This window comes from Wasmannia auropunctata, unplaced genomic scaffold, assembly GCF_000956235.1.
Source record: "Wasmannia auropunctata unplaced genomic scaffold, wasmannia.A_1.0 LD336071.1, whole genome shotgun sequence".
NCBI lineage: Eukaryota > Metazoa > Arthropoda > Insecta > Hymenoptera > Formicidae > Wasmannia > Wasmannia auropunctata.
The window spans coordinates 3057042-3081892 of record NW_012026819.1 but is presented as its reverse complement, the minus strand read 5'-3'; the positions used below and the strand labels follow the sequence as shown (position 1 = coordinate 3081892).

General features: G+C 42.3%; 2 protein-coding genes across 6 annotated transcripts in view; one reads left to right on the top strand and one right to left on the bottom strand.

Annotated features, from left to right (window-relative positions):
- Nucleotides 1-24851, bottom strand: part of LOC105449951 (protein slit) — a 352872-nt gene that overhangs the window by 138182 nt on the left and 189839 nt on the right. The window lies entirely within an intron of this gene.
- The window catches only part of LOC105449950, a 261548-nt gene that overhangs the window by 66074 nt on the left and 170623 nt on the right, over nt 1-24851 (top strand). The window lies entirely within an intron of this gene.

Genomic DNA, 24851 nt, shown 5'->3' with positions numbered 1-24851 from the left:
GTATATATATCATGTATATGTATATGTATGTATATCAATGAAGAAGTGGATCGATGCTCATCAGTGCTCATTTTTTTTAATGTATCGATAATTACGTGATTTTCCGTTGACTATAACTTCTCCACGGATACAACCTTGAAGTAGTAGAGGGACTCAGTATCCTGAAGAGCTCAATGCCCTAATGATGAGCAAGCTAACATAAGCTCATCGTCGCCGATTTAACTGAACAAATGAGCCACAGTCGGTTCGAAGCGTTAACTTTGGGAGTGTCGCACAAAGTATCGCGCGATCATAGTTATCCGCGTTTTCACGAGTGTTGTGTTAAGGAAGTCCTACGGCACTGACAACTCGACAGAACACGGTCATTAATTGATTGTTACATATATTGTGTTATATCGAAAGTATTGAAAGTATCGTCTTTAATCAAACCGTTTAAATATTTAATAATTAGAAAACAACGGCACACACGGGGAATGTCGCGTCGAGGAAATTTAACGAAGCTCTCGGATAACCTGAGAGGAGGAGGAATCTACGAGAAATAATTTGACATAAAATAATAATATTGACGTACACACTTATACATACACATGTATATATTGTACATATATAAACTAGCTTCGTCATTATATGTATATATACATATAAACTAGCTTCATCATTAGCTAACAGCGAGTACGCAAGAACGACTTCGAGCGTCGTCCTCTGGCGTCTCATTCCGTCGCGTTCCAGCCGGTTTCTATAGCGTTGGGAGACGTTCCTTCCGCAATGCGACCTGCATGCGAAGGGTGTGCACAGTCCGGGTGGAGAGGGTGGTTAATCCATCCCCCGCCGTGAGTCACGCGCTAGCATGGAATTTACGAGGCGCAGCGTCGTCGTCGCGCCTTGGCTCCTCTGATCCGTAGGATTATCTCTCTCTCGGTCCGACTGCGCCCGGTCCCCACGCGCGTCGGCGTCGCGGCCCACTGACGCTCGATTATTATGCGATCAAAATGTGGCGCCTAGTTAGGCGGCTCCTCTCCCCTCTTAATTATAAGGGGCTGATCGATTCGATAGATCCGACCAAATGTACCCCATCGTTGTTACACGTTACGTTACAACTACGGTATAAAGAAGGGCGGTATATATTGTCCGCGTGTGCGTAACCTGCCGTACGTTGAATTATTCGACGCTCGCACTCGGCTTATACTCGGTACCAATACGTTCGTTCGTCGGGGAATTCTCTACGTACAAGGAAGAACTTGTTACGCCGGTGCATGAGCATATGCGAGCGTATGCCGAGAATGCCTCGATAGATTTCTACATCTCGATATGATTGATTCAACACGCGGCGCGAGTCACGGATATCGCGATTGTGTACACGCGGCTTGTGACACAGTTGACTCGATCAACTGAATTCAGGTATGTTGACTCAGCGAGATTTGACACACATGTCAAGATACACATATTCATCCGCCATACCCTTGATATATATGTCAAGGTATGGTGTCTCGTTAACTCGATAACGTCATTTCAGTCAATTGTTCAAATTATCCCGGCTAATTATCAGCGTCATAGAGGTTGTATAATTACCTCCGCTGAGGAGATTCTACGGCTCGTTTGTTGTGTAGCCTTGTTAAACGGTATCGCTGGAATGTAACATTTCCGGAGAGAGAACTTATTTATTTCACGAGAATCATTAAAAGTTTATTGCTCGTTAGAAAATTATTCCGTCTGTTGGACAACTCTTTTATGTTATTATTCTATCAACACTTTGCAGATAATCTGTCAAAATGGCATAGCTGCTGTTCACATGGGCATAATTGTCGCGTATTATTCGTACTCGTATTTCGCGGAAATGCACGCACGCCACGCATGTTTCTGAGCTCGGTAAAATATTATACAAGATGGGAAGACCGCGAACATTTAATTACTGGCAATCAATCTTTGTAGCTATCGCCATCGGTGCTGCTAGTGCCACCCAAGGTTATCTGCTCCGAGCCCGCTCTGCTCTCCCCTTCCTCTCGTGCGGCAGCAACGATCGATTATTAAACCATTGCATCGGAATACGGTGGCTTGTTTATCCCCCTTAATTACGTCGCGCTGATCGATAGAATCGATTTTCGTGAATTTACCCTACAAAATTGTGGACCTACTACGAAGGGGACCGCGGTCGCCTCTGTGTTATCTGCAACTCTGAGGAATACCATACGCCACTGCGCCGGGATAGATAAGACGCCGCGGTTAAATAAATAATTACACGTTAACGGACTTTTCGCGGCTTCCGCCGTCTCAATGAAAAGAATAAATATAGTGGCTTATCAATTATCACGATTTTTTCAAACCGTTAATAATTTTAATAAAAATTAATAACGAGCAAATAAAAAAAATCATACATGTTGCTACGTGATCGTAATGCTTAAAGAAGCACAGCGCATAGCATTTTAATATTTTACCGCGCAATTTGTTCATCACTGTAATTCATTTAATGAGATAATTTCAAAGCTTACGTCGCTTTCAAACGAATATTAATGTCCACGAAGAAGAAAACATGATATCTTCTTTGTCGATTAAACATTAATTTCCGCCGTTTGTTACAAAGCGCGAATCAGCATTACTCTGTCTGCGTTATCAGTCTCCATTATCATTTTATTACCGTCCGTGAAAATGAAGGAATGAAATTGCATCGCGCCGGTCATACGTACCTATAGTGTTAGAGTTGTGCGCAAATTGATGAGTCTGTCGGTGACATTTCGATTGATTCATCAATACCGAATGGAAATAATAAGCTTTGCCAAGTAATCTATCATGAAAATACTATTATCGAATGATTCGCCGACAAAGATGTAATGCAGAGCAAGTGAATATTTCACGCATTGAATATTCTAATTGTGAAAATCCGCGGCGCATTATCATGAGCGCGGCAATGCAGATTAATAACTGTCGATACGGAAATACCTATTTCAATCTATCGACTCGTGAAATAAAATCCAATATCATGCCTGCCAAGTGCAGTGTTATGTCATTTAGGCGATTTTCCGGGAATAGAGGAAATGTAAATGCAGTAAATGCCTGCGCACAGTTAGGTGGATCGTTATATTCCATTTCGTCTATCCGAGTGAATTAATTACTTTGTCAAAACTTAGCGAGGCTCGCAATGTCGCGCGATTGAAATTACGAGTGTGCGATGAACCGTAAAATGGACGACGCAGTCGGGGGATAGCATCGTGGTTTTCTTATTAAAAAAAGGCGACATCGTGACTCTACGCGCTCAACCTGTCGTTCTGCGCGACGTAGAAAATATATTCCGCTAGGATCTCCCCCCCCCCCTCTCCTGCGGCTGGTTCCCGGGGGAATATGCGATCCCAAGGCACGTCGTATAATGCGCCGGAGTGACGCATCGGCGGAGTCTGCATAACTGCATATATATATCCCTATAGCGATTCGCATCATGCAACCGGGGAGCTTCGTTCTTGCTCCTCGTCCATCACCACATCCACCCTCGCCGCTCGTGTCTACTCGTTGCATAGGCAGGGAGGGGTCGGTCGCGCAAAAAGGCGATCAACCCCTGACGAGATAAACGGCGGCCTGTTCAATTGTTAAATTCTTGACCCTACGTGAGGGTGGCGCAGAGGACGTGAAGTCATTTAACGTTGAAAAATGTCTGTAGCGCCCTCTTGGGAAGGGATATTCGTGCCTACTGCGTAATTATTGTTAATTGCGAAAGGGCTGATAATTGTTTCGGAAATAATATGAGTAGGTATATAGGTATTGCTGAATATCTTTAAAAAAAGGTCTATAGAGATATAGAAATTACCTAATTTAGAAATTTTTCGTCTTACTGTTTGCAATAAATTTTCTAAGAGAACATGAACTAGAATAATGAGATGCAGTCTCGTTTGAAAAGACTGAGACTGCACTTCTTAAATTATTGGGTTTAATATTTACAACTCAATACTTAGCTAATACTTGCCAAGCGAATTACCGCTTTATGCAAACGGCATTGGCTTCCAGGAACGCTTACGTACAATAAGCAGGTGTCATAACGTTTACGCCGCGTCGCGATAATAACTTTACATTGTAAAACTCGCGAGCCAATCCTTTTAATTTGCCTCAGTCACGGCAATAGTATGAGGATTTCTCTTTTTACGGCGTTCGTGAATGCCGAATGGCGTGTGTTGTTTTCATAATTGCACGAAATACAAATGTTTCCAGGTCGTTGACTCATTTTAGATCTGAATTATGAACGACGCGACATAATGTCACGTAGCACCGTAATCTAAGATGTACACAGACGTGTTTTCTGTACGCCACGAAATGACCGATTGTCGTCTGTGCCTTGCGAAAAATTGGATACGAAATAGTACAATATGGATATTAGAAGATTAGATTCTTTCGAAGAACTCAACGTTGACGTCGCGATTTTGCAAACACCTCCCCACAATCGAGCAAGGGAACTCCCCCGTAACTCAAATCTCGTTTCTCCGAGTACTCTCGCGGAAAGAGACATCACTCCGACTTTCAGCCTGAGATTAGACGCATTTTTGGTCGTTACTTTTTTGCCATCGCGCAATTTATTTGGTCCCCCTGCCCCCTCCCTCCCTTCCGCCACCCTCGGTAGACAGTGACCACCGTGTAAAAACATGTGCACGTTGATGTGCGTGTATGCAAGATAGACGTGGAAAAAAGGAACGAATGGCCGGGTCTGCAGAACCCACGTAATCCTGTGACTGATTGTAGGTAATTACGCCACTCTCGTTGGCTCCATGCCGCCACGCGACGTCATGGTTTAAGGGTGTTATCTCGCGCGGAAATAAAATCTCAAAGACCTTCGGCTCCAGCTATACCTTGTCGTGATTTCTTGTTTCGAAGTCGTGTTAACATTTTCTCGTTTGTCCGCCTTTCCTCAAGATCTGTGTCTCTTTTTCTTCTTTTGCACATCGTCATATTTTGCCTACAGTCATATAATATGACTGCATGCTGATTTCAAGCATATAACTTCAGTCAAGTCATTATTAATGTCACTTTATATTTATACAACGTACTACACTGAGAAAAAAAGTTGTTAAAATAACTAAATGCGTTTTGTTGATAGTTTTTCTTTGATTCAATTATATATATTTTTGAATTAAACATACATCAATAACATGATATTTTTGTGGATTAACAAGTATTTTGTTGAATTAACAAATGTTTGCTTGACAGCCCGTAACTGCCGTATTTAGTTGAATGAAATAATATTTTTTTAAATCAACAATTTTTTTTTCATTGTATTTTGTTAGCTTAAATAAGAAATTAAGAACATTATATACACTAAAAAAATCTTAAACTTTGATATATTTGATTAATAATAAAGCCGATATATTTATTAAAATATTTAATTTTGTTTTATTTACACATATTTTGATGAAAGCTTGATGAAAATGGAAGTGTTAATAATTACGTAATCGTTCAAATCAGACGCGAAACTGAAATAAAACTGATTCACGTATAAACCACAGCGTTTTGCGTAGTCTTTTTGACTTGCATATATCCTCGGCCGTCGCCGAAAAGTCCAAAAAAGTAAAATTCAATTCACGTAGACGAAACAAATGACGCGCCGCGCGATAGCCGCCTGTCATTCGTTGAAACCTCTGCAGTATTGAAAAAAAGCGTCCAATCGCGTACGGAAATAACTTCGACTGGGCAGCGTTTCGCGCTTCTGCTATTCTCGCTACCCGCGCGCCGATCCATCTTGCTGCCTCAATTTTCGCCCTAGCCGAGTTCCAAGGCGAAATGACTCGCGCGCTTGCGAGTCATTCTCGTTCCTGCTGGTTTTGACAAACTAATTTGTCGCGAAACAATGACGGGCCCCGCCGTGCTTGACGGCGACGATGAGACGAATGGAATGTGTCCAATCATCGGCTCGGGCAGGAACGTGCATATTGTCGGGCTTTCAACTCTGAATACCCTGAAGCATCCAACGATGTTCGCGGAACCCTCTCCCTCTTTCCGCTTATATCCTGGATCCTCCGTTTGCTTATTCATCCGTCTGTGCGTATCTGTTTATTCGTCCGCGTATTTAATATGCCGTTTGCCCGCACGCGTGTTTATGAATTTACGTTTGATCGCGAGACAGCGCGGAAATTGGCGGGCATAAAATCTTCATTTAACTTGGGGAATCGCATGGGATATTTCGCTCTGATCATGCATAACGCGGGAATACATTCCACAGCATTGATGCGATTCGTAATAATGTTCTCTCATTTACGTAAATTGCATCTGGTCTGAATTCCAGCTGGGGTCAATTAACGGACACAATATTATGGTGGCTAAGAAATGAGAGAGAGAGAGCGGTATGAATAAAATTTTACATGAACATAATTATATTCTTCCAAAAAATGCCATATTTTTATGAACATGCGAAATTTAAATATCTTATAAATATCTTAACACACACACACACACACACACACACACACGTGATTTTTTTCATTTCGATATTAAATATTTTCTAGTTTTTAATTATTACCAAAATTATTATTTCGTATAAAAATTATTCGGTTGCTGCTGTTGCAATTAATAAATGTGCGTGTAATAAATTATTCTGCATTTTACTAATTTTCCCATATATAGGTACATATATACACGTATATACATTTCATAGAAATGAAATAAATCATATAATAATACGTGGGATAGCATGCAGAACACGATGCGCAAATTTCGCGATTTAGGAGCGCGTATATTACGCTGGTCTGAGACGGGTATGAGCGTTTCGCCAAAATTCACTCTAATTTATGGTGGAGTCAATCATGTTTTTGTCTCGTTGTATTTATCGCAGCTGTCTATCTCTAATCTGTGCGCACGCTATCGCGTTATGCATCGCTGGACAGAGTGTCATTCCGTGTTTGTCAGATTGCACAGAGCCCGTCGTCGGTGGTGGGGAACAAGGGTGAAGCCCGATGAGGTATGGCAGCATAATCTAATTAAACCACCGATGGACATAGTCCCCGCGTCTAACCCCATTCCCGACGCACGTCCGTACGTATCGGCTGCAATTGTCTGATTTGCATGTAAAGCAACGCACACGTCTCGAAAGCGCCGCGATTATTAACACGGAGACACGCGTCCGCGTCGCGCGCCTCTCGTAATACGCTTCGCTCATGTGCGTAGGTACCACGTCGTCGGTACACAACATCCGCAGACACATCCGGTGACAGTTTCGCGCGGTAACCATTTCACTTTCCATTATAGACAACGAAATTCGAAACAGTAATGGTGGTAGTACAGGCACGCGGTGTTTCGTTATAGTTACGCGCGTGGAAGATGGTATACAAAAAAATACCGATTTTTCAGTGAATTTCTTTGTACAGAGTTATTCTCAGAAAAATGTCAAATCTAATTGTGAAAATTAATTTGGAAATTAATTTGGAAATTAATTTCTTTATTAGCGTGCTTTATTTTCAGAACAGACTGTGGAAATTAATTTTTCACATAATTGCGTTACGTTTTTTACATATAAAAGTAATAATGTTATATCAAATCTAATTTGTTTTTCTTTTCCAGATTCTTAATTGATTTTGAATTTAACTTTGCTTTATGTAAAATTGATCTTGCTTGTATCTAGATGCATTATATATCAAAATTTAAATTTTAAAGTTGTATTTTATCTTGTAAATTGGAATTACGTTTAACACATGAAAAACAAACACTTTGAAGTTATCGAATCGACCAGATGTATACGGAAAACAAAATTAGGACGGTTTACCGATCTCATCTTTTATTGAGAAAAAATCTGTTTTTATTCATACATGTACAATTGGCTCGCTTAAACGTATACCGATTTTACATTCTCAAGAGCTCAGCTTAAGGATGCTCCATGCAGACGAGGGTTCTTTATTTTCCTACGGCGGCGGTACTTCACCCTTAAATCTCTCGTTCGGTGTTTTCGCAAGCGTGGACGCCGTTCGCCCTCTCGACTACTCATCCCTCCCCTTCGATTCCTAGTCACATCTACATCCGCTCCGTCGCGCTGGCTTCTTCGGCAGCGAACCTGCACGTTTTACGACAAAATACGATTTGCATAGCGGGGGAGGTTCTTGGTACTGCCAGTCGAAGATGAAAGGGAAATATTCTCAACGAAAAAAAAAAAAGAAGAGGAACGGGAAAGCGACAGAAAAGAGGGGGGAGGATGGAAGAAATTGAAGACACTACACTCGATCCCGAAGTCGCGTCAGCGTCGCGAGCGCGTGCAAGTTCAATCCAAATGTGTAGGTAGGCACTCGTAGGTTCGCGACATTGGGGTTGAAAGGCGCTTCAAGTAATTCAGGTTTCTATAGTTCCGCACGAGGGAACACACGTCTTCACGTCAACGCATGTATAAGCGAGGGGGAAAGATTGACATTGGCTTCCGATATGCCATGCTGGTCGCATGTACGGCACATCACAATAACGTCGCGCCGGGGTCTATTCGACGGATTCCCGCTCGCTGTATCCGACGATGTTGAATAGCTTCTGTATCTGTCATTCCAACCCCGCGGGGCGTATAAGTATCCTGTAAGTCCTGTATAAGAAGATTGATCGATTTTTCTTGCAACTGTACGTTTATTTTATTGCATGTGTAGTTCGTAAAACCAAAACTTTTTACCCTTTCGGAGAGAAGAGATGTAAAATTTCTTAAACGAGAAGCACAAAGCAAGAGTGTTAACTTACATATCGTTGTAAATGACATGCTATTGTTTCGTCAATCGTTAAAAACTTATAAACAAATAATTGAAATGTATATAATTGAACATATTTTCCTTTTCTCGCACGGTTTTCCTAAGCTAATATATAGTCACGTTGCAATTGACGAATATAATAATTATTTCAATAGTGTTAGCAGAACTTATTGTTTCTGTGCAAATCGCCACTGAAAGTTCCAATCTCGGCTGGTGGCGGTTGCAATTTACACGCAGCATTGTGTATGATTAAATTGCATCTACACCACGCATGAAGTCGTACGGCGTGGGTGTGTGTCTGTCTGTGTGTGTGTGTGTATGTGTGAAACGCGAGAGGAAACACGGCGCATTGGCACATACAAATCGCATAATAATTTGATCGATCCAGCGCAATCCAGCCGCAGTGGGCTCCTTAATTCGTTGATGCTCGGATTACGGTTAGCCGGAAAATGCTTTTGCACAAGGGGTGGGGGGTGGTGGAAGTGATTTATTCGTCGCGAGCGGTTTGTCGAACGGCTCGTCGGGCGGAAGTGCCGCGGAATTTATGAGCGGGGGGAGGACTTCCGACTAGATTTTATCGTTTATCAATAACGTCCGAATAAAAGTAATGCGACCGCGCATAACCGCGGGGAGAAGGAAATCCCGGCGGCCGTAGGCTTGGCCCGACGACAAATGGATATTCCGTAGACCGTATTATGAAGTCGGCCGCAGATTCGATGTAGTCCATTTCTCCGGATCTTCGCCCTCGTCCCCGTACAGAGATAGGGCTCTTTCGGTCCGCTTCCGTACTGGCAGACGATTTAACGGTCTGCGTCAGACGTTTTTCTTCGAGAAATAATGCAGACGACGTTTCTGGTAAAAAATTAATAAGGGGCACCCCTTAAAAGAGGGAACAGTGTCGTTGTGATTTATTTTTTGAGCTTTCTAGATAGACTTTAGAAAGGATATGAATATTTTTTTGTATAATCTTTCAAATATTAGGTGCACTTTTATTTAAAAAAGTAATACTCAATTTATTGGTTATTAGTTACTAGTAGAAGGGAGTAATTATATTTTTAAAAGTGCACTATAAAAATATATGCGAATTATGAAAGTCACCTATTTTATCACGCAAAATGCAAATTGTTTGGAAAACCAATGAAATAATTCATTACACAGCTGTATATTAAATTTGTCGACATGGCTGGTTTTCCGTAACTTAATAATTAAATAACCTGCATGTGTGATATTGAAATATGTATTACAATAAATAGTTTATTACGAGTAAAAAAGATATTACATATCCAATTACAAAATTACATGCGTCAGAAATTAAATTGTTATAACCATTTTTTAATGTTGTAGAATAGATAGATCGTTATTCTCGACAATAAAAAGTAATCGCTTGTTCCGACAAATAAAAGTGGTCGCAATTTATTTATGGTAGAAATATATCAATTATTATATACATACATATTAATAGAGATTTTGCTCAGAAAATCGCATTTTTGCCCATCGTATTTTTTAATCGTGAATTGTATGAAATTTGCATTACTTGTAATAAAACCGACACTTTTCCCACTAATATTCAATATCGGCTGGAGATGATTCCATTAAGGTTGACGCCGTTCGAAGCGGGGTCGATTATCGGGCGGGCGATCTGCTTGTTATAGATTTGCCATCGCCCTGTCCAGAGAGCGGAGCTTTATGATCCGTATAATGCGGTACAATGGGAATTAATGTCCCCGCATGGCCCGATAAAATCTCGCGTAGCGCGCACATAAGTATTTTATGTATATTCATTCGGCTTGCGCGCGTTTTGTCGTCGCGCCGCCGCCACCGCCGCCGCCGCCGCCGCCGGGCGAAATCAAGACGTGATTTATGAATGACCGAGTCGCCGACGGCTTGGATGCAGCGAAATACGGCGAAGTAGCTGAAATCGCTATAAAAAATTTAACTGCTCCGCTGTTCGCTGCTTTACGATTCGCGACCTTCCCGCGCCCGAGAATTATTGCAGGCCTCAATCTGATTCCGCGAAAGGTATCTGAATAATGCGACGCGGGGCTTTGCGATTCGATCAGCCCAGTTTCGAGCGCATTACGTTCCACGCATGTAAATACTTCGCGTTCAATTTCGCACAGTAGGCAAATTAATAGATGATCAGCCGATTGTTTGGACAGGTAGGTACGCGTCCGATCGAAATATAGCGCGCGATCGCCACGCGAAATTTAGCCGAGCGTCGCGTTCGATTGTTGTGCCTTGAATGCTACGAGTTAATTAACTATTGTAATTCCACCCCCGTAAACAGCGTTGCCGAACATTCGTGATTCATTATACGCGCGGGGTGAATTCGTACCGATCCCCTTCACAATTCATATTCGCCAACAATGTTGCGATCGAATTAGCCATGTATATAGGTCTCCACAATTTTGCGTAACCCAAAAATACTTGTATTTCATCTCGAAATTGAATTTTTATTAAAAAAATGCAAGCACGCGATTCTCGCGGTGGTTGCAGAAGAAAGAAACTATAATTCCGCAGATTGAGATCGCATTTTATATTTGCGATGACGTTCAACGCGTGACATAATCTGACGTGGCAACTGCAGAAACGAACCTTGATCCGAAACCGTCGTATTTATCCCGTCTTGTGCACGGAGGAGCTCGATGACGTATGGGCGTATACTTACCTGAAACAAAAGAGAAAGGAAAGTTAGCGCACGGAGAAATAAAGTCTTATATAGAGTACATATTCGCCGTTTCCTAGCTCATATAACGCCGCCCAAGAAATTAATGGCTCTGTTCAAAGAGAAAAAGTTCTCCGACCTGAATCCGAGCCGGGCGTAATTACTACGAATAAATCATTTCGCGAACGACATTGATTTTTCGCTGATCTAATGTCTCAGGGAGAAACCTCGGGTGGAAGCCGGTTTCAGGGGGAACACACACGCGTCCACGTCCGTCGCGAGACGTTTATGCGAGACGCGTGCAATTTGTCCTTATTACGTTACACGCTTGTATTGGGAGGTGTATCACTCGCCGCCCCTATACATGGGCACACACGCGCAATTGTGGCCGCGAAAGAGGGCAAGAGGAAGAGGTGCCCTATGCACGAGACTATACGTCGGAAATCGTTGAATTATTTAACACGGGGGGACATCGATCATCGCGGTCACGCGACACCTACGTCGGGCTCGGCGTAGCCGTAAAGTTTAATCCAGTGACTTGACCCCGTGTCAAATCGCCGTTCTCGATTATCGTCGGCCTCTCCGCCTGCAGGTGTTCCGGATATCGGGGAATTTACATTAAAGAATATTCAAAGCCGTCAACATAATCTACAGACTTATCAGGAACTGCCGCGCACAATGTCCGCGCGCTATATACGTATATACACGGTGCGTGTGTATACAGTGTACGCCGTTATACACCATTGAGAACACTTGGGAAACTTGTTGCCCGTAAACTGGAACGCTAGCTTAAAGCCATCACTTCCTATAAGTTTCAGCCGCAAACATGTAAAGCCCGGGGACGACAGGTAAATGCGTTTATCGCGTAATTATTTTAACGCTACGCTGGTCATCTTTGCCTTTCTGATTAATTTCACGGAAGAGCGGATAGATACGAAATTACACGTTGTACCAACGATATAGTACTTAAATGATATACATTCTGAAACACGTCGCGCCGCTACCGGCCGGCGCAGCGTGAGCAAGCTGTTCGAGTCGCGGTTTCTGCTTTTCATAAATTATTACGAAATTATCCCTCATGTTGTCAGCATCGATTACAGTATACGATATATACGCACGTGTCGACGTGTAGCCGCAATATTTGGGGCGGCCTATATGCGTGCGGATGTGCGATCGGAAAAATATTATTGCGCGGATAAATCACGGTCGAACAAGTGGCGGCGTGCGTATGTACTTAGGACTTAGCGGGCTTGATTACACCTCGTCGAGATGGGCACGGGGGGTCGGCTTTCGCGAGTTTTACCACGGCGATACGTGTGAGAATTTCTGGTCAACGCGCCACGGTTATTTGCGTTCGACACCGGCGAACGCGTGGAAAGCCGTTTTAATAGACGCAACCACTCCGATCGGCATGGCGTAAATCTCACGCGTTACGCACCACCATCGACATCCTCGTGCTTTTATTGCGCGTTCGCGCTCGTACGTTGCTCTCGCTAAAAGAATTTAATTAAAAATAGCCAGTTCGCTCTAAAACGGACCTTCGCTAATGAATACAGATAACAGTCAATAAATAAATATCTGGCAATTTTGCTAAATTATTTTTGAAATTATATCGCACAGGAAAAATGAGAAATAGTTTTCACTTAAAAAAATATATTTCTCAGTAAAGTATCTGTATATTATTTTAATAATTGATTGTTATAATAGAATCGTAATGGACAGAAATATTTTGCAGAGTGTAGAAAAATTAACGTGTTACAAGAATTAATTGCCGTTCTTCAAAAGGTTAATGTAACATTTGTTGCATGAGATGAGAAAAGATTAATCGATTATATTCCATAAAAAGTATGTGTGAATTTACGAATTGTGAATATGCGTGAATTTATAGCAAAGGTATAATTCATACATATAATAAAAATTAGAATTTGTGTATAAAATCATATATATGTATATTATATATTATAGATATATTAAAGTTAGGAATTCATATATAAAAATTAAGAAATATCTCAAATATCTTTAAAGCAATTTCCGAGTTGTGTGCGAGATTAAGCGCGGCATACTTCGGGAAAGATCATACGGCACTTAACGCGGGATCAAAAATTAACGCGCCATTATACGTGGTCTCGCCGATACGATCTGTAAAGGCTTAATTACGCCTTCCATCTCGCGTCAATGACGCTCAACGTCGCCGTAAGAACCAGTCCTCTAACGGACGCGCGTATCTCTCTCGCGCGTTGGGCGAGGAGACGCACAATATACCTCTCCCCGCCTACGATAAATCCAAGATAACGTATATCTCAAACGTTCAATTATCAATTACCCGACGTATCCCGCCGTGTCGGTGGGGCATTTAGATATGGCTCGTTACGCCACATGACGGAAACACCGGGAGCAATGTGCTCGTGCCGTACAACAAGCAATTTTCATGCCGACGAAACGCGGTAGCCGCGCGATTGCTCGTTACGCTCGTGTATCCGTGATGGCTATACGTGCGCGTGTGTCTGCATGCCTGGACCGTCGAGCTCGAAAGAGTGACTCTCCTCGAGGCCAATCGACCGGCTAGAAAGTAAGATTACACGGTTTCTCGCCGCACACTCGCAAGCCCGTTCGCGCGCCATTGTGCCAGACGGCGCGTCGTGCCGCGGCGCGTCTCTTCTCTCCTCTCTTTGCTCGTCTCTTCTTTTCTTTTTTCTTTCTTTTTTTTTTGTTAAAGCGAAAGCTGCGGCGCGCTGCAACAAGCCCGTTCTTTTATTCCGTGCCTTACGTTCACCGCATGTTCCGCTGCAGCTCGTCGCTTTAACGTTCGCCGCAACATCAATGCTGTGGATTGATTCTGGTATCTCTTTGAAGTGCGATCTCCTGAAAATCTATGGGAGAATGTTTATGACTTATCTGCCGCGGAAATATTAACATGGGTTGCATTTCAGACGGCGAAAGTGCCGTGATACACTGTATAAGTATTTTTGATGTGCTGAATTTGTGACGATGTCCAAAAGCTACGAGAAAGTTTTGGTTGGAGTGTAACGTGAACATTATAAATGATTTGCGACGGCAGGCGTGATAATTTTTTCTTAAATATAGATATGCGATTGGCTGGAATGTTATTTTTCTTTCGCCATTGTTAACAAATTTCAGCCTTTCTCTCGATTTTATCCGAGCACTCATCACGCATTTTGAAGTTACACGGTATACATATATGAAGACGCCAATTTCCGTATTTCTACGTGCAACCGCGCACTTCGTATTCGACCAATGCGCGACATACTCTGGTCCAGCACTCCATTTGCATTCTAGACAAATCCAATTTCCTAGGAACAAAGCTGACGTGCCAAAGAGGGCAGCCGCGGTGGGTCGATTTTCTCTCTCGCAGGGAGCGTTGTCGGTAATTGTTCGAGTCACGCAGGCTAGGTGATTATTGGAGTAAGTATATTGGAGTTCAGCGGCAAAAATTACATGGAAGTTCGAGCGATAGGAAGTCCATGCTACATGCGATGATCAAAGGCAGAAGTTGTTAAACGGTCGCGCGAATCTTTTGACGATCGAGGCATTAATAAATCTACGTTAACGCATTCCTCATCCGCGATCCGCTCGCGCGATTATATAAATGGAACATTACTTTAATCTACTTAAATTGTCCGTTATATCATTTTTCACTAAACACAATCTCCCAAAAATTTGTCTCTCGCGGCAAATTCAATGTTTATATCTCGTAAGAGATTCAAAGCACCATGCAATTTAATACTTCACACCTCGATAAATCTGGCTGCAAGCGTTCAATCGTTATTAATTAATTTCGGTTAATTAATTTTGAACAGAAATGCAGCTCCTGTGTGGTAAACTTCAGTGTAACTATTAGTATATATACATGTATTTTACATTATTTTGTATTATTTTTTCTAAATATTTCGTATACAAGGGTATTAAATCCATATTTATTTATTTTACTAAGGTATTTTGCGTTATTCTTTGTATTTTGAAAATTATTTACAAATGAAGAATTAACTTGTGAAATTTAGATATCGCCTTTTTTTTAGCGCTAATTACATTACGAACGCAATGAGATTGCCATGCGTGACGATAACTGAATTTCAGTCTTTTTGTTCATTGTTTCATTAACTAGATTGGTTCAATGCCAGTGCGATCTTGCTCAGCGCGACATTAATTTATTACTGTACAACGAAAGTGTCGATTGTCGATAGGCAAGTGTGAACAAATGAGCGACGGCTTGTTTACAAACGAGGCTGCAAATTGCTTTAACCAACCACTCGGTTGCACGGGAAACGGCCTGCTGATGTTTGCAGATAACTGTACGGGTTGTTTCACCGCGTTGCTCGAAAACATTACGGCGTGTTCATCGATTTTCGCACGAACGGATGTTAATGTTACGTTCGAGCCGCATTTGTAACGAGCGCGTGCGAGAATCGTATGTCCCTCGGGCACATGTGCTCGGTTAAGGCGTTCTATCAATATCTCGCATATCTTCTTAGGACATTCTACGTTATTAAATTTTGAACAAAAAAAATAACAGTACTAATTACTTTGTATTATTTCATATAAATGAAAAATGCAATGTAATACTAAGTGAACCGATTAATTTATTATTGAGGAAAACTTTACGCGCATTAAGATTAATAGTTTCCTTATATTTGGCAAATCTTATAAAAAACATTTAATTGTTTGTAAGAATTTTATTTGTTGTATTACAGAAAAAAAGCTAAAAATATATCTTGTTATACTGCATTTTCAACATTGCTAGCTGACATGCTGTCATAATGGGATATATGATCCTACATTTTAATCGATAATACCATACGTAATAAATTTTACGTAGTGTAATGTATGTACTGTACGTTTAGTGCGAAACAAAAATGATAGAGCCACAATCGGTGAACATAGATAAATATGGTTACGCTAGAATATGTATATAAAATCGTAAATAAAATTTATAAAAATACGAATGTATACAATATTGATGTAGCACACGTTTCATGTATTTTATTCAGCATATAATTTATTAACGTGCGCGCGCGCGACGATACATCTCTCTTTAAAAATAATACGTTTCCTACGGCGCCCATTGCAAGCAATTACAAGAAAGCCAGAGAAAGATTTGCATATAAAGTGCCACTATTCGCAAAATGCTCGGTTATGCATTATTATTATTTAGGACTTTTTAAGAAACGTAATCGTTATATATCCCGCAAGTTCGCCTGCAGACCGCATATTAATGCAATGACAAAATTAATAGCGTCGTTTCTAGCTAATAGTAGAAAATAATAACGGTGAAGCCACGTCTCTCGACTTGGAAACTCTTACATACTGTTATCACAAACTTTCTCTCACCCCGTTGCCATCCTCGCTCGGGTTATATTTCTTCGGTGTCGACGGACACGCGATGAGCCTCTCCCACACGAGGAACTCGGGGAAACAAAGTTCTTTGACTTACGAAATTTAAAGAGGAAGAACTCTATCCCGCCCGACTTTTGTCCCCGCCTTTGCTCGTTGCGGCAATTTTCGGTCTCTTTAAGAAAGTACGTTCCGTTTAAAGTGATTTATACTTGTTTATTAATATGCCAACGGGGTTTGTGTATATATGACGAACAAAATTACTTACTCGTAATTACATGACAGTGTTTCCTCAGGAACGAAATGCACTGCACAGTTAAATATTTCGTTAAAATGAACTTATGAAATAACAATATTTCATAATAAACGGATATTGTATATCGAGTTCAAAAAGTAAGTTCAATAATCAAGACATGTATATTAATACAGTGCCTCGCGCAACAATTAAATTTTATACATGCTTATAGAAATAGCAAACGTTTTAATCAAGTGCCTTGCAAAACTTATGTGTGTGTACCCAGAAAACTTAATAAATTTTCAATTTCCTGAGGCAGAACTGCCGAGAAGATACCATCCCGGGAAATAAAATTAAATTTTTAATATAAACGAGGTTAACGTCATGAAATATTAAAATCTTGAAACGAAGAACAGATTAAATATTACATCAGCGGTTCTCCGAAACGGCTTGACTCCACATGAGAGACAGGAATCTAAGCAGTCACTCAAGCTATTAGGGTCAACTCTAGAAATTATAATCGTCATAAAACGCAGGTTGACGTCCCAGTCGGTTTTTCTAATCCATTTACTCGGGAACGTAATCCGCTACCACATAATGTCGGGGAACTGCGAGAAAGTGCCTACGATCTTAGGATCGTCGATGGACTTTCGGCCCGGGAAAACGGGGGTCGAAACGATCCGGCGCGGCGCGCGGCGTGCTTCTCTCTTCGTCGGCTTAAACGCGTCGTAAGTACTCGAATCGTAAAACGGGAAATATCTCGAAGGAGCAGTTCGATCCCGGAGCCTTCCATGGGTCTAAGTAAATGCGCGATGAATAAGTTAGAACGCGAAACGTTCCGCAACACCGTCTTCGCGAGGAGAGAGAGAGAGAGAGAGAAAGAGAGAGAGAGAGAGAGAGAGAGAGAGAGAGAGGAGGAAGAGAGGGAGAGAGGTATCTCTCTTGTGTGCTTCTGGGGTGTCCCTCGGGTGCTAGATAATCGAATAGTATCTGATGTACGTGGCACAATAACCGTCGATAGGGCCATGGGACGGACCGAGGGAACGACCGCGACTGAGGGTGTATTGGGGAGTTGATAAAAAGCTGCCAAAATGTACAGTCAGGATAAAGGAGAAAAAGATTCCGAAGATGGAGTCGACGGATTGACGGACCTGTGTAAGTTTAACTTTGCTGAAATTCGAACGTTACATATTTCGCTGCACTCGTAAACGCTGTGCGACAATATTGACGCAATATTTATACGGTAAAGAAACACTATTACGAGGTAGTTTTCATGCGTGTAAAGTTTTATGCGCACGTAAAAACTGTGCATGCCGATGGAATTTATTCGAAAAAGTATACTACGCGCGAAGCAGCGCGCGGAACATTTTGTGTAAATACATACATGCGCAAGTTACGTGTGCACGAAAAATTTCTACATGTATAAAAACCACCAAATAGTTTTGCACTACGTGGAAAGAGGAATTTCTGTAAAACGGACGGTTGGACGGTTTGGAGGATGGATTACAGGTTTGCGTAAAAAGTGACGGTCTAAATTCTGCCTGCACTGCGAAGGTTGTATTTTGCAACAAGCGTGCGCGAGCGTTGGGAAAGAGTATATGTACTTTATACCCTTAATACATCTCTGGCGTCGCATATACGCACGTCGTCTGATGCATCGGCGACAGAGTGCTACCTACAATACGATACAATGGCCTGGCGTAATCGCGAGAAGGACCAACAATAAGCATTAAATCATTAAGCCTGCCGGACATGTACTCGACAATAGAAATTCCGCGTCGCGCGGACATCATTGCAGCTATTACGACCGCGCGCGCTGCGTTGTGTATATACGATCCCGTCTGTTCCACCCTTTGTCTCGGCGCGAGCGAATCCCGCTGTCAACCCCTCTCTACGATATCGGCTCCTCTTTGCGGGGCCTCTGTTTCCTCGTCATTAACTTGGCCGTGCGCGCGTGACGCACCCACGCGCCGATGCGTCTGCTCGCGCGCGGCTCCCACGCGCCTCGCTTTTCTCCCCGTCTTCTCGCCGATGATCGGACGGATGGCAGCCGAAGCTTTATATATCCGCGATGAGCGCCAGACGGAACACGTTTGACTGATGAAACTCCGGCCAAATTAAATCCATAGCGATTCACGATCGCGCCGCCGGCAGTCGCCTTCTTCGAAGTGCAGCCCCACGTCGCGCCGCGCCGCCCTGCCGCCCACCCTCGCGCATCCTCGCTCATTTGCATTCGGCTCGACGCGAATTCCCGAGGTATATACGTCGTCACCCGAAGTAATCGTGTGTTTCCTCTCCGGCTAAATTTTTGCCCGTGTCATCGTTCGCGGAGAGAGCTATAGAGGCTTCCTACCTCTCGAACGCGGGTAATTTACATTCGTTAGGGGGGTTTATGCCCTCTCGCTCTTCCGAGCGCGAACGTATCGCGTATCGAATGACGCCGCTGTCAGATATACGGCGTGTCGTTCGCGTTAAGGCGGAGAAAAGAAAGAGGCACGGTTGACGGAGGGAGAGGTAGTCTTGGAAACGGGCCAGAATGTAATAAAAAGAGGAAAGGAGGCAGTGGGAAAGATGACGGAGGACGCGGAGAGAGAAGTCGCTCGATCATCTCGGAAACTGGAAATATTTTGACGGGCGGTCGGACGTGGGGGCTAAATAAAATTCCCTGGATAATTGTCTCTCGTTCAGCGAGGACCGGGGCCATTAATTCGTTGGCGTGACTCCAGTGTCTCAGCGTCTCTCCTTGCCGGGGTACCCTACTGGGTCCATTGCCGCGTGTCTTCCTTCCGTCGAGGGCCTCCCCCCTCCTCTCCTACCTTTTTATCGCGGCTCTTCTTTTTGCGCTCCTTTATACGCGCGCCTTCTTAAGACGCCGTGGTTCGACTTACGACTGAGAGAGCCCACGGTATTTATACAACTCGCCCACACACCGGCGTGCACTCATCCCCCTTCGTTCATCTTCTTCGTTCGTGAGAGAATCTTTCCAGCGGATGAGACCTGTGCTCCGTTCCTATGTATCAAACTTCACTGCCGCAATTACGTACGATCGTGATGATAAAAGAGCAATTCCAAGAATGGCATTTAATTTAGCAGGTTTTAAACGTGTCCATTATTCCGAATGACTTAATTACTTGCTCGCAGCACTTTAAAAGTTATACGGACATCCTCTATCTAATTGATTATTCTTTTTATGATGTTTAAAATATCAAAAACAATTAGAAAACAATCAGTTTAAAGACACATGAAAAAATATCTTATATCCGACAATGTCTAAATCGAAAAATGGAAAAATTTAACATAGAATTAATGCAGTATATTCTATAATACATATAAGCATCTGATGTAAATTGGAGCTTTCTTCGCATATTATAAATACTGATTTAGCAATAATAGGAACATGTATGTGCGTAAGCAGGCCATCTCGTTCGTGTCACGTTTCATCGGGGTGGATGTGTGTACACGATAGTGGAAAGAATAAATTTTCAGGGTGGAGAAAAGATACTCTGACGTGACAACGGTGATATGTTGCGTCGGGTTACTCGCGAACGAGTTCAGAAGCTACTCGACTTTTATTAGACGCAGTACGATCCACTATCGGCTATCCCGTGAATTGTCGTCCGTGAAAGAGTGCGCCGTATGTCCTACATAGCTTGTATTACCTGTGGATATATCGTTCGCACGTAATTAAAATGTCAGACGCTCGTGGCACGAATCAATCACTTTCTCTCGTTAAAAAAAAAGGGAGAGAGAGAGAGAGAGAGAGGAATTTTCAGTAACAACGCGTCGGCAATTGGCAAATAGAGCGGATCGAAATAGCGATTTGTCTAATAATACGTGCAAGCTATGCTGCATTACGCCGAAATTTAATGCGTATTGTTCATACAGTCTCTCGTTGTCCGGATAATTCATATTACATTATTGCACCGCCGAATTAATAATGTCCGATATGCGCGCGCGCGTTGGCTGAATATTATCAATGCGAGGAAACGATGTTAATAAAATATGAAAATTGAATTAACGTTAATAGGGATTTATTAGCTGTGATCATGTATATAACGTATTAACGCAAGAAATGCATACCTCGATTATTGCCTACAGAATTTGCATTATCTGGATAAACATGTCACATGCAAAATTTCAATATCTGCCATGTCGTTAAAGATGCGATATAAAAGCGTCAGCGTTGCAGCATGCTGTAAGCATATTATATAGCAAGCCGTAAAATATGTCATAATTCTGTTAATAAAGAAATCTCGAATTTATTATAAAAAGGAATGTACATTACGTAAACAATTTATGATTTTCTCCGCTCAAATATATATTTAATGATTTAATACACCTTCCAATGTAGAAAACATCATTTATAATTTAATACAAATAGTTAAATGCAAATATTTTTTAGTAATGTTTATTTTGAGAGATTTTATTAATTTCATGATGTTAATCGAGTACAGAATATTATATGTAAAAACGATAGCCGTGTATAATAATTACGTCTCGTACGAACTCAAGATTTTAATTAATGGAAGAAAGCACTCAGCTACTCTCTGACGATGGTAAAACGTTGAATTTGGGTGTGATATCGCCTTAATGACCATAGTGAAATAAATCATAATAAATATCCGCTGGAACCGCGCGCACGACGGTTGATTAAAATTTATGCATTTGTTAGAATTATATCTCTCGCGCGGCAAATAAAGTTGGAATGCAACGCGCATCCAATTATAACCGGTGCAGGAATTCTCGTTTCCTTTTCGGCGCGCCGACCTAAAAGTATCTTCACACATTGCGGGCGAGCTTTTAATTTCACGCAAAGTTAACACACATGCGGATTTAACTGACGTTTACTGTTAACAAAACTATGCAACTCGTAATTTGCACATTGTTGGTTATACGGTATACACACGCAAGCATTTGTAAAAATATTCATAAAAATATAGAAAACGACTGCAGGTTTCTGCGATTCAAACTCAGAAAACAAATACGTATTTACATTTTCTTGTAATTCAGTTAAACGTTAATATGATGTTAATTCTGTTTGTTTTTTTAATTTTGACGTTTCCTCTACATTTGACGTCTTTGCTTGTTTTTTGAAGAAATTTCATATTTACGTTTAGATTCATTCGTAATCAGCCCGTCGTCCAATGACGAGCCACCCGTACAAAAATGGACGCTAAGTTTCCATGAATTAGCAACCAACCGCGAGAGAACGAATCAAGGAGAAAGTCGGCGTAGGCAGGGATGGGGGGAAGGGAAGCGTCCGGGAAGTTTTTCGCCACACCAGCGTTGTTGTTCGGAAATGCGAGAGGGAACTTAATTGCATTAATTATCGCGCCGGGTGCATATTTACGCCGCCGCCTCGTTACGTGAACATCGTCAGCCCTTGTCCCGCCTGTTTGCGCTCTCCGGGACCTCTTTTACGGCCCACTAAATCTCAAATCAGCCACTTTGTTTTCGCACCACTCGCGCTAAATCTTTCCGCTCTGCCTGCCGCGCGTTACGCGCGACGTTACCGCGAGATCCCCCGGGCGGTGCATTCTTACCATAAATGCTTTATTACTTCTCGCGATTGTTACGTTTTCGTTTCTTGCGCGAGAGCTTTTGTAAGCGCGCGGATTTCCTCGGGCTTTTTGACGTTCTCGGGATTCTTTGTACGGCAGAGACGTGCGAAGCACGAATAATTCATGGTATTTCGTACTTGGATCTGCATACAAGACTAGCGTCTAAATTCCGTTTCCAACATATGTTACTCTTTATATCGCGAAGAAGAGGTAGAATATCACAAATCGATAGAATGCAATCTCGTTTCAATAATGAGCGCGAATCAGTTCATTTCATTGTAACGCATATGTTACACTTTCTCTCGTGTATATAGGTACAAAAGCAGGAGGAGCGGCGAAACGCGGGGAATAGAATTTAAACGGCGTGTCAAATGGTATATACATATATATCTCCGCCAAACCGTGGTGTCACAATAATTTTCTTGCAAAGCGAAACGCGTCGCGGCAGTAGAGCGCCAAATGTAAATTTTCTGAAAGCCGTCTCATCTCGGACCTCGGCGCGGCGCGGCGCCGGTGAAAATGATATTCTGAAAGTGAAAGAGGAAGGCGTAAATACTTTACTGGATTGCGACGCTAGTGAATTACATTTGAAGGCTTGTTCGCGAATGACAGCATTTATCCGGTTGTAAGCCCCGTGGAGGCGCGCGGACGCGGAATAACCGGGCGAATAAATGCGAACGCGCACCTCGCCTGAAAATTTGCCCGCGCTTGAAGAAAGGCGTACGTAAGCACGGAGCGCGCGGTACACACCGCACACCTTGTATAGAGGATACATATCAAATTTCACGATCCGGTTGACTTGACGCCATTTATCGGATACGCTGCGCGGCCGCGGCGTAACTTCGACGTGGCCGCGAGTCGTCAACTTGCCAGTTATGAAATGTGCATTAATTTATGGCTTAACGGTTTTTTTAATCGAAATACTCGCGTGTACGCGCTTACCTACAAGCGTAAATTACCACCTGTCCGTAATAGAAAGAATCTACGGAACATACTTTACGTGAAAAAAGTGCGGTATGCATGAAACATGTAGACCGCAGCGTATATAATAAATATCGGAGGCTCTGTTCGACATCTCATTACAGTTTATCGTTTTACTTATGTGCCAGCTAGGCTAGGAATGATCATGAAGATTACAATCTGCAATCGGTTCTTCGGTAGAAGACTCCTGCGATTCTTTTCATTTCTACTTTTCTTGCATTTTATTTATCGTTGCACCTGGCCGGTATATCGACTGCTATAGAATCCAGCCGTGCCAATGTAATCTCGCTACGTGTTATCTAATCGACGGCTGCACCGAAGAAATCGATAAACCGTTTAAACGCGTTGTCACCTAAACGAAAGCTTCGTGTACGCCCGCGCGCGCGCGCGAACACACACATACACACACACAAAAGCGCGCGCGTTCGCGCGTTTATCGTATATTCGCGCGATGGCGTGCGCATATACATTGGGCCACGTACCTCTCGATTCTAATCGTATTACGATCGAAATCGTGAAGCGAGCTTTCGTGCCGAATCTCAGAAATCGCATTAAGGTTAAGACCGCCCACGAGCGAAAAACCCCCACCGTTATGTCGATCAAAGATAGTGTCACGTTAAGCGAATACATTCATACGTCTTCATAAATCGAACGAGCCGACAGAATTATCGTCAAAACCGCGACTGCGATTTACATAAAGGTAGTAATCGCGCCGTGAATGCGGATCTCATTTCGCTTCTAATTCCCCGCTTCATTTTCACGCCCCGTTCGCCGTTGTAAGCGACGCAGATAAATAGAAATCGACTTCGATGTTTGATGTGCAACTTCCCGCGTCTTCGCTGCAGCGAAACGAGCTTTGCCGTGCCTTTTCCAATGCGCAACAAGTTTCTTGATGTGGTCACGATAGAGGGTCGTGTCTTACTGATGGAACCGGCGTTTCACAAGTGTCGGGACTACGTTGCATGAAGAGAAACCTTCTTGAAAGGAGTCCCGCCGTGTATCGTGGATGTAGCACTGACAAGCCCCTCGGTATAATTTAATCTTGATTTAACGATCTTGGATGTTGCGCACGGATATCGGCTTTTAAAGAATATCCGTAAATCGATAAAGAGTATCGTGTATCTGCGCTTTCTTTAATAGTAATAGTCACTAAAAGATATAAAAAAAAATCATTTTATTTTGTTAAATATATCCTAATATTACTAAATTTTTAGCATAATTAATATGTAAAGGAATTTATCATAACATATACATGTGTGTTTTTTCCAGATTTAAATAATTTTAAAATAAATTTGAATGACAGTTGTTCACATGAAGGCAATTGTGAAACATTTTCCGACGTATCTCTTTTGTCAGATTAAACACAAGATATTCCGTGAGAT